This window comes from Tenrec ecaudatus, chromosome 18 (assembly GCF_050624435.1).
Source record: "Tenrec ecaudatus isolate mTenEca1 chromosome 18, mTenEca1.hap1, whole genome shotgun sequence".
NCBI classification, from domain to species: domain Eukaryota; kingdom Metazoa; phylum Chordata; class Mammalia; order Afrosoricida; family Tenrecidae; genus Tenrec; species Tenrec ecaudatus.
This window is the reverse complement of record NC_134547.1, coordinates 49,211,259-49,221,088: the sequence shown is the minus strand read 5'-3', so window position 1 is coordinate 49,221,088 and position 9,830 is coordinate 49,211,259. Positions and strand designations below refer to the sequence as shown.

At 48.1% G+C, this 9,830-nt stretch overlaps 1 protein-coding gene across 8 annotated transcripts in view; it reads left to right on the top strand.

Moving 5' to 3' along the window:
• The first annotated feature begins 6,147 nt into the window (after positions 1-6,147).
• Positions 6,148-9,830, top strand: part of CNOT1 (CCR4-NOT transcription complex subunit 1) — a 95,349-nt gene continuing 91,666 nt past the window's right edge. For 6 of the 8 annotated variants that reach the window (XM_075537084.1, XM_075537081.1, XM_075537085.1 and 3 more), the window contains exon 1: positions 6,690-6,845. The gene's annotated coding sequence lies outside the window, so the exon portion shown is untranslated. Of the gene's footprint in view, positions 6,244-6,689; positions 6,846-9,830 lie in introns of those variants that run through there. The other 2 variants (XM_075537079.1, XM_075537078.1) reach the window with 2 other exon arrangements.

Genomic DNA, 9,830 nt, shown 5'->3' with positions numbered 1-9,830 from the left:
TGCGGTACCTATTCTGACATCAACTGCTCCTCCCAAGGCATGACATCTGTGCTGGGTTTGATCATTCATTGCAATAGCCACACAGAACTCACAGACAATACTCATACTTAAGGGGGTTTATTCGGGATGTTCATAGGCTACCACAAGTCAGGATCTGTAAACAGCAAAGGTACAGTTCTTGGCTTACAGCAGCCCCTCTCTTCAGCCAGCAGCGCAGCCAAGCCTCTCTCCAGTCCTCAGCCTCTTGGCCACAACGAGCTCCCGTGGCCTTTGCCTCTGTGGACCAAGAAGCCAGTCCACCTGTCCCTCTGTCTCATGGTCCCCTTGTCCCAGGTCAGATGAGGAGGAAGTGCTCGCTGGTCTCAGTCCTGCTCCTCTGAGTCTCCTGCCATGGGCTTCGGGGCCTCTGGTCTCAGGGGCTCTGCCTCTGCAGACAGAGAGCTTGAAGGAGCTCTTCCGAGGGCCTCTGGATTTCTCTCACTGTTGCTGCTTCAGATGACTCGTCGTTCTTGCTGTGCATGTATGTGTGTGGTCAAGGCAGATCAATCCCCTCTAGTAGTGTTACCCAGGCGCTGTTTGCATAGTCCCACCCAATCATCAGGTGGGAGTTACAGAGACTTGGGTGGAAGAGCCTATTAAGAAATTCCACTCCACCACAGTGGTAAAGAGAATTTGGGGGGAAAGTCCTCAAGGACCTGCCCTCCTCCCTACGATGATTACTTCTCTAACGGATTACTTCTGTTATTCCTAAGATGATGACAGAAGAAGGTGCAAGGTAAAAGATGCTAAGTGGAAAAAAAAAAGATGCTAAGTCAGTTGGGGTCAAGTGCCCCCCAAAGTGTAATACAAAACAATAACCATCTACTACGATGAGGGCCCTGAGTGGGGAGGGCGATGCCAGGCCCCCACCCTGGACAGAGGCTGGGGCTGATGGTCCAGGCTTCTGGCCATCTCTTTTCTTCGGTACTCTGGGAAGGCACCAAACCCTGAGCAGAGCCTGTCCGTCGACCTAGGTCACCGATCCATGGTGAACCCCCAGGAGGCTGCTCAGATCTGCCTGACCTGCTCTTCTGTGGCACACAGTCATTTTCAGGCAATGTTCGCCTGACCAAGAGCCAGGATGCCCGTGGTCTTCCCCCTTCTCTCTCTAGCTCCTTCCTGGTCCTCTCATGAAAAGAGGCCGAAAGAGAAATGGCCTTTAAGAAATAAAAAAACAAAACCAAAAAACAACCCCAGAAGCTTCCCACACAGTCTTGAAACAAAACTGCCAGTTAGGGAAAGAATCTAAGACTTCAGATATAAACATACCTGGAAAACACCAGCCACACAGGATTTTTCAGAACCCAAATGAGTCACTTCAAATACCCTGCCAGACTGTGCATCTCATTTTAATTTCTTAATGTGCTTTTGGGCATCTCCGGTGCTTTTTGGCTTGGAGAAACAGAGAAGCCCCAAGGGGCCATTGGATAGTACAGCTGGGGTCTTAGAGGTCACCCAGTGGGGGAGCAGGTTTCTAAGCCAGGGCTTAGAGCTTGGTGACTGAAAGGTGAGCCCAGAAGTCAGAGAACGTGGGCCTCAACTTTTGCAATGCCTGTCACTAGGTATGTGACTCTAGGCGAGTGTCTCAACCTACGTCAACCCAAATTCACTGCCACTGGTCGATTCAACTTACCGTGACCCTATTGGACAAGGTGGAACTGCCCCCGGTGAGTTTCTGAGACTCTAACTCTTTATGGGAGTAGAAAGTCTTCTCTTTGTCCCATCAACCTCTCCAAGGACCTGTAAAAAGAAATAACCCCAGTCTCTACCTCATGAGGGGGGGGGGGGGAGCTGGGGCTTGGGCTTGGATGAGATAAAGCCTGAAATGTGCTTAGCTTGTAGTGAAGAGGATATACTACTTCCAACTCTAAAAACTTGTCTGATATCAATTTATAAAGCCCTCTTCAGACTCAGAAAACACATGCAATGACGCCAAATGCAGGAGGATCACAGGCCACAGGGTGGGGAGTCTTGTGGATCCAGTGGCATTGAAAGCATCTCAGTGCTGGTGTGGGTCTCCACGTGACTCCTCCAGCTCTGGCACTAGAGCAGTTTCAGGCATCTTGACAGCTGCAATGTCTCCCAGGGAGTGAGCGAGTGTCCCACCTCAAGCGAGCTGTTTATCTCCGGTGATGCCTCTAGATGAGGTCCTCAAGCTGTGACCTGATTGACAGGTACACTCCACCCCTTTACTTGTAACTTGACTCTAGATTATATAACTACCACAGATAGGTTGATTAAAAAAAACAAACAAAACCCAACATATGTCCAGAAGAATACTAGGAATCAGATTACACCTCACAATTTGGCCACCAGAGAGGGCTTGCCTAAGGAAGAGGGATGAGTCCCGGGGAGGGAAAATGACTTTGCTAGGGTAATGCAGACACGTGGTGGATTCCTTGGCTCTGCAGCGTGCCTCTTTGGTCATCCCATTACTCAGGGTGGAGATACCAGTGGGTGATCAAGGCTCGTGCCTTGGGTGTCGGTTTGGCGCTAGGTGCTAGTTAGAGATGGGCTGGGGCGGATCAGAATTTAGAGTTAGCCTGTCAATGGTCTTTTGGGATGAGACAGAGAATTCTACAGTCGTTATTGGTCAAATCACTGTCAACTGACTTTACTACCTTGGTTGAACTATGGGACAACTCATAGGGACACTAGGGTCTGCAGGTCGGTGGCACAAAGAAAACCCTATGAAGCAATTCTATTCTGTAAGACATGGGGACACATGGATTAGAAAAGACTAGAGAGGGATGGATTTGGTTTGAGGTCAGAGGAATAAGACCTCCTTGATCCTGAGCCAATCTGGATTCATAGTGATCCTTTAGGGCAGAGTGAAACTTCCCCCATTGAGTTTCCTACAGAATCCAACGGCCACATCTTTCCTCTGCAGAGCAGCTGGTAGGTTTGAACCACTGACCTTTCAGTTGGGAGCGGAGCTCGTAACTCCTGGGCCACCATGGGTCCTATGCTGAAAATATGGTGGCCTTGTGTTTCTGCTCACCATGGTCTGAGCACCTCCATTTACACCTGCAAATATTACATAGTTGGCATAGATCTCAAAGTAAGTCCTTTGTCTTCTAGGATTTTGGGCTTTTTTGCACCCATCCCTAATCCAATGAAGTAAAACTCCTTTTCCTCAGCACTTACATTTTCCTTTCTAGGTTATTTTGGGAAACAATTAAAGAGATTGTAAAACAGTTTCCGAGCCTTCTATGTAAAGTTAATTGGGGAGTGAAGCCCTGGTAGAGGGAAGGAAGAGGAAAGAGACCAGGTGAGTAATTAACAGCTGGCTGAAATTTCCAGTTTCGAAACACCTTTGAACCCACTCTCCTCCCTGCCATCCTCCCTCCCCCTAGCTGAGTTAGACCATGATTCAGTGAGTGCTTTGTGAAGATCTCTAGTAAAATAGTTAGTCTGGGCTTGATTTCCAACGCTGCCTTACAGTAATAGAAGAGGTGTACCAGATCTCCACTACTCCTTCAGGTAAGTGATCCAGGAGCCCTTCCAGCTTTCTAGCAATGGTAGAATGACAAGAAGCTGATGGACTTTGATCTCCAGCCAGTTGTGTGAATTCTCTAGCTTTCAAGGTTGCCTTCAAGGTTGCCCCTTGGGAGGGGGGTGGGTCACATTCCAGAAGGTGGGCTCAGGGTCTGGAGCAGCCTCAATTTAAAAGCAGCAAACATTTTTTGTTGTTGTTGTTGTTGCATGAAAAAATGCATGTGGGAGATGGCAACATGGTGATGTGGGAGAAGGTGTCATGGCTTTATGTTGGGGGATCTAGTTGTGACACTTGAACTCGTTGAAGGACTACAGAGTTGAATTCACTTGCCCCCTTGGGTCTCAATTTCTATTTCGAAAATTAAATGAGTTTATACAAACAAAACATATATTAAAACAAGTAAAATGCAAATGATACAAACAGTATATAGAATTAAGGGCAGGCAAAAGCTCTCTACTTTTCACCCTTCCCATTCCACTCTACTTCCCAGACATAAGGTCTCTTGGGTGGTGTAATCAGTATGTGCTCAGTTAGGGCAACTGACTGCAACAAGGAACTTAAGGCTGGAAATTTTGACCCGTCTAAAATGCCAGGGAAGAAAGATCTGGCAGTTTGTGGTCATAAAGATTACAGTCACTGAAAACCCTGCGAAATAGTTTTATGCTGTAACACAGGGCATTGCAAAGAGCCTGAACAGACTCAACAGGCACAGGGACCAGGTACCCCAGGAATAACCATTGGCCTCCGTTGGGGTGCTCTATCTTTCGGAACCTTTTCTGAAATCAAATAAAGTTCTTTTCTCTTACACAAATGTAACATACAAAGTTTGTAATAGGAATTACAAGTTTGTTACAGTTATTATTTTTTTCTTTCCAATTCTACACCTAACAAATTCTGAAAATAAACCTTGTTCAAGTTCACTTTCTATGAATACATAAGATTTACCTCATTCTTATTCTTATTAACAACTCCAACTATTGTAAAATAGTACTATACCATTATTTAATCACTTCTTTATTGTCCCAAGTCTTTTGTTGTCTGTAAATAAGACCTAAGAGGTCTTGAAGTACTTGCTGCCGATGATCGAAGATCCAGGACTGCAGCCTCCAGGATGGATCGCAACTCTATGTAAAGGAAAACCGAAATCTTCATAACTGGACCAGTAAACAACACGATGATCAACAGAGAGAAGATTTCATCATGCTTGGCTCCACAATCAATGGTCCTGGAAGCAGCAGTCAGCAATCAGATGACGTATTGCACCAGGCAAATCGGTTGCACGACAGCTCTTTCAAGTGTTGAAGAGCAAACGACTTCAAGGACTGAGGTGCACCTGGTATTTCCAATGGCCTCATATTGCATGTGATGGTTGGACACTGAATAGGGAATAAGGGAAAAGAATCGGTTTGAGTTATGGTGTTGGAGAAGAATATCGAACGTACCAAGGACTCCCAGAAGAACAAACACCCCTGTCTTGAAAGAAAGTAAGCCAGAATGCTCCTCAGAAGTGAAGACAGTGAGACTTTGCTTGACGTACTTTGGACATTTATCAGGAGAGGCCAGTCCCTGGAAAAGGACATAACATTTGGTGAAGTAGAAAGGCAGCCAAAGAATAGATTGATGAGATGAACTGACACAGTGACTGCAGCAATGGGCTGAAACATAACAACAACCATGAGGTGGAGCAGGGCCAGGGAGTGTTTTATCTGTTGTACAGTTTTGTTTTTTGTTCGGTTGTTTGTTTCATTACAAGGTTTTAAGTCCGCTTCCCTGATTCCTGATTTTTCAACATGTAAGTCAGGCCCTGTGCTATGAATATAGCTTTGAACAAGACTGAAGTGATCCTTAATATCCAATATATGAGGTCCGAGCTTCTGGACAGTTTAATTTGAGCAAAAACCTAGCCCTTTCCTCCCCCTTTCTTCAGGCTAAGGAGTCCTTGTGGCCAAGTAGGCTATGAATTGGTTTGCTAACCTCAAAGTTAGCAGTTCAAAGACACCAGCTGAGTTGCAGGAGAAAAATGTGGCATTCTGTTCCTGTAAAGAGTTACCGTCTTGGGACACTCACGGGGGCAGGTGGGTGGCTTTGAGTCGAAATCGATTTGATGGCAAAGTTTTCTTCAATGGCTTATCTCTAAATCATAATTTTTGGTCCAAATGTAAACGAGTCCGGCAGTCATCCCGTCCTTTCTAGTTCTCCTATCTTACACTGGTTTTGGGAAAGGGAAATTTATTGATACAAAAGGCAGGAAAAGATGTGTTTCTCTTGCCATTTCTCTGGAAGAGCAAAGGGTGAAGGTATCTTTTCTTTATGTTGCTTTCGGAGCTCAATCCAGGAAATGCACCTAGGCTTCCTACCTCCAACACAGAACTGGGACAGACAAGTTCCTTGACCAAAGTTCCTTACCCCACTCGCGCTCGCGTCCAGGGTGGAACGCATGCCCAGATGCAGAACTGGTTAGACTACATTCTCCAGCATGCATTACTCCTCCCTGGGTTCCGCAAGCGACGTTCTACGTCATCCTGGCGACAGGCATTCTGGTGGGGGTGGGGTCGGAGGGAACTACAAGTCCCTGGACGCAAAGCGTCAGCACTTTAGTCATAACCTGGCTTACTTCCGGGTTGCAGGCGTTCCCCAGCCCACTCCACACTGAGGGACCTGAGGGGACGCCAGTGTGAGGCCGCGCGAGCCTTCAAAAGAGAAAGGCAAGTGGAGAAGGTTGCGCACCCACACCCCAAAGTTGTTCCCGCGCACGGTGGCGAGAGGCTGTGGGCTCCCTCCCTTATTGTTTCTTAGAGAGGCTACGCCAAGTTCCTCTTGGGTGAAGACTTCGAGAGGGGGAAGTCTGGGGATCCCCAAATGCAAGTTACTAGCGTGCCCACATTGGCCCTCGCCTGCAGCGCAGGCGCGCGGGCGCTAACTCCCGTCCCTAGGGACGGGTGAGAGGCAATTGGCCAAAGCCCGCGAAGTGGGAGTCCGGATTGGTAGTTGCTAGCAGAAGTCTGTTTCTTCCTTGGCTTCTGCAAGCGAGAGGACGTGATTGGTTTAAATCCGCGGGCACCTGCCGCTGATTGGGCGGGAGTCACGGGCCGAGTGCGATCATTGGCTGCTGCCGGGGCCATCCCTCCTCGGGCGGGCAGCGAATGATGAAATGGGAACGGGGAGGGGAAAGGCCGCGACGAGAGCGCGCGACCTCGGCGCCATTTTGTAGAGAAACAAGCGGAGTTAACCGAAGAGGGGGGTCGAGGAGAGCCGGAGTCGGGGACTCAGGAGTTTCCTGTGTCCAGCGCCGCCGGAGCCCTGTGAGGTGAGGTGGGCTGGGGACTGGGGTTGCCGTGGGCGGGCCGCGTCAGCTCCGGGACGCGAGGACCTGTGGGCGAAGGCTCGGGGTGGTCCAGGGCCATTGGAAGCGTTGCCCGAGCTCTGAGGAGTGAGGAGCCGCCAGGCCGGGAAAGTGGCGGGGCAGGAGCCGGGGGGACTCTGGCGCCTGGCGGCCTCGGGCCGTGCGGGAAAGAGGCCAGCGCGAAGGCTCCGGGGGACGGAGGCAGAGTGCGGGGTGAGCCCCGGGCTGGCCCCCGACCCGGGCCTGGCCGCTCCGAGGGCGGCGGCGGTGGCGGCAGTTTGGGCCCCAGGGCCTTCCTTGCGCTCGATCTGCGCCCTCCTGAGACCACCCCCCCACCCCGGCCTCTTCAGTGGCCCCTTCCCTTCTGGGCTCCTGAATGGGTGCAGCGGCATCGGTCCCCGGGGCCTAGCTCCATGGGCCACGGGACCGTGTTTGGGCTTGGGGGCTCCCCGTGTCCCACGAGCGGCGAGCCTCCCTCCAGGTCCCCGGCACGATGACAAACCCCCCAGGTTTCGGGCGGCTCCGGGTGGGAGGGGCGGGCGGGCACGAGCACTTCCTTATTACTTGTGGCCACAGGTTTTGTTCCCCTCGCGCGCCTGAGCGCTCCCACTGGTCCCTGTGGTCCGCGCCCGCCTTGCCCGGAGGTCGGCAATGGTGGCGGTGCTGCCGGTCCGAGGGAAGACCCCCCCGCCCCCCCCCCCCGTCGTCCCCCCAGTGAACCGAGCACACGTGAGGGGTTTCTTAACTGGACGCGCAGGGATCACTTAAAGCCAAGCACCAGAGTCGCTGTTTGCGGTATCGCTCTCCCCGCGCAGAAGCCATCCCTACCGTGGTGCTCCCTCACACAGACCCGAACCCCACAGAGCAGTCAGCGTTGTGGCCTGACAAGGAAATCACCCCCTACCCCACCCCCGCCAAGCACTCAGCTTGATATCTGTGCTGGAAAGTGTGATTTACAATAAGTGATTAGAATCCCACTCCCCCCACCCCACCCCGCACCCCGAAGTTACCCAGTGGACTGCCACATTTCTTAAGTTTTTTTCCTCTGGAAAACTGAGGAACATATTAACACACACACACACACCCCCCCACCCCAGCTCAATTACATGTAACCGGTGACTGCTTGGGTTTTCTTTTTCCCCCTTTTCAGCAATCAACAATTGAAATCGAATTGTTTTTTTGGCGGGGGTGGGGATTTTTCTTTTGACCGGAATATGGATATATGGGAGAACAGGGAAATAGGAATAGGGAAAAATGGGGGCAGGGCCATACAGATGGGGAAGTAGGTCAAACACAGCAAACTTGTTTTGGTAGAGGTGCTTGAGTTTAGTACTGAAGCCTTCTGAGTCATGGTGAGGTTCCGAGCAGTATAGTATTCTGATTGTTTCTACTTTAGATGGTAACCACTGGATCACATTTTAGGACACTAAAATCATTACCTTGTCCAAGGAGATGGGTGATGATATATAAAGTGTTAAGTTATAACACATCTAGCTGTGTTTTGACTGAAGTGATAGCATGTTGTTAAAACTTGTTTGATGAGTTGGTCCCTTTTCCAAGTGTGGGCCCAAGTGTCCTACTGTAAACTTAAAAATGGCCATTAGTAACTGGAAGTACTTACCTTTCTTGTCTTAAAATTGTAATCTATGAAATTAATTTTTTTTAATTTGCTTTAAAGTATAACAAAACATTTGCCATTTCAACACATTAACCCCATTTATCATATTTTTCAACTATCATCAGGAACGCTTCTCTTAATTTTTTTCACCCCCCCCCCCCAACCCAGATGTTCAGGGTCCCCTAAATAGGTTGTGGACATTTTCAGGCAAGGTTTTATGGCACTGGTGGATCAGAGCTGAAGTGGTCTTCCTTGGATGGGGCTTTTTCCAGTCTTGTAATTCTACTGGAGGATTCACTCACGGGTTTCCCTGTCGTGGGTCTTGTCAGGTTAAGTACTGTGACATCCTCTTGTCTTAGGGCTAGGAAAAACCAAAATGAAAACACAACAAAACTATGTGAAGCCAGAGAAGGAAACACCATCTCTTCAAAACACGCTTTAAAGACTGCTTTCACACTACTTTTGTATGGTGGTCATTCCAATGTACCTTGGTGGCACTGTGTTGACTGCTTAGATCCACCAGCAAGAGAAAGATGATCCTGAATTTAGATTTAGAGTCTGAATGAGTTAGAATCGACTTCATGGCAGTGGATTTTTCCAAATAAGATTGTGGTTAGACTGATCTAGTTCCAAGTTTTCTTCTTTAACCAGTTTAGATTTATGAACTTCATTCCCTTTTTCATTATATTAGATAACCAATCTGGCAATGGAAGGGCAATTTGTCTACGATAAGGAAAAAGCACAAAATTTTCATCATAAAATATGTTTACTGAAGGACTTTGTAAATAGCCCCTGTGACCAAACTGAACTGAAAAGTTCCAAATGACATCCCATTGAATCTTACTTTAGGACTTAATATTATAGAAAATCCTAGCAATTCTTCTGTATGCTCATAAGTCTTTAGAAGTGTTTTAAGCTACAATCATTTGTACCCTATTTGTACAAGTTTATTAATGTGATGTTCACTCAGTTTTGTAAGGATGTCACAAAACAGTTAAAGTGTTTATTGAAAGCATTTAAGGAGTCCACACTTAGAGGTATCTAAATTTAGTTGAAACCCTCTTCTGAGATTTGTAAGAAGTACAAACCTTCCAAAGTGTGTAGTGTAGGTTTAAGAAGTGAATTCCTTCCCTCCACGCTGCTAGTTAGAAATTCCAAAATAAACCTTTAAACTGTTTGCAGGAAAGGTTTTTATTTTTTGGGGGGTGGGGTCATATGTATGAGTCTAGACTAATGTGAAATAAGATTGGGTGAAAGCATATTTTGAAATACACTATTAAAAAAAAGAAATACACTATCTTAATGTTCCTTAAGCCTCATTTATTTACACC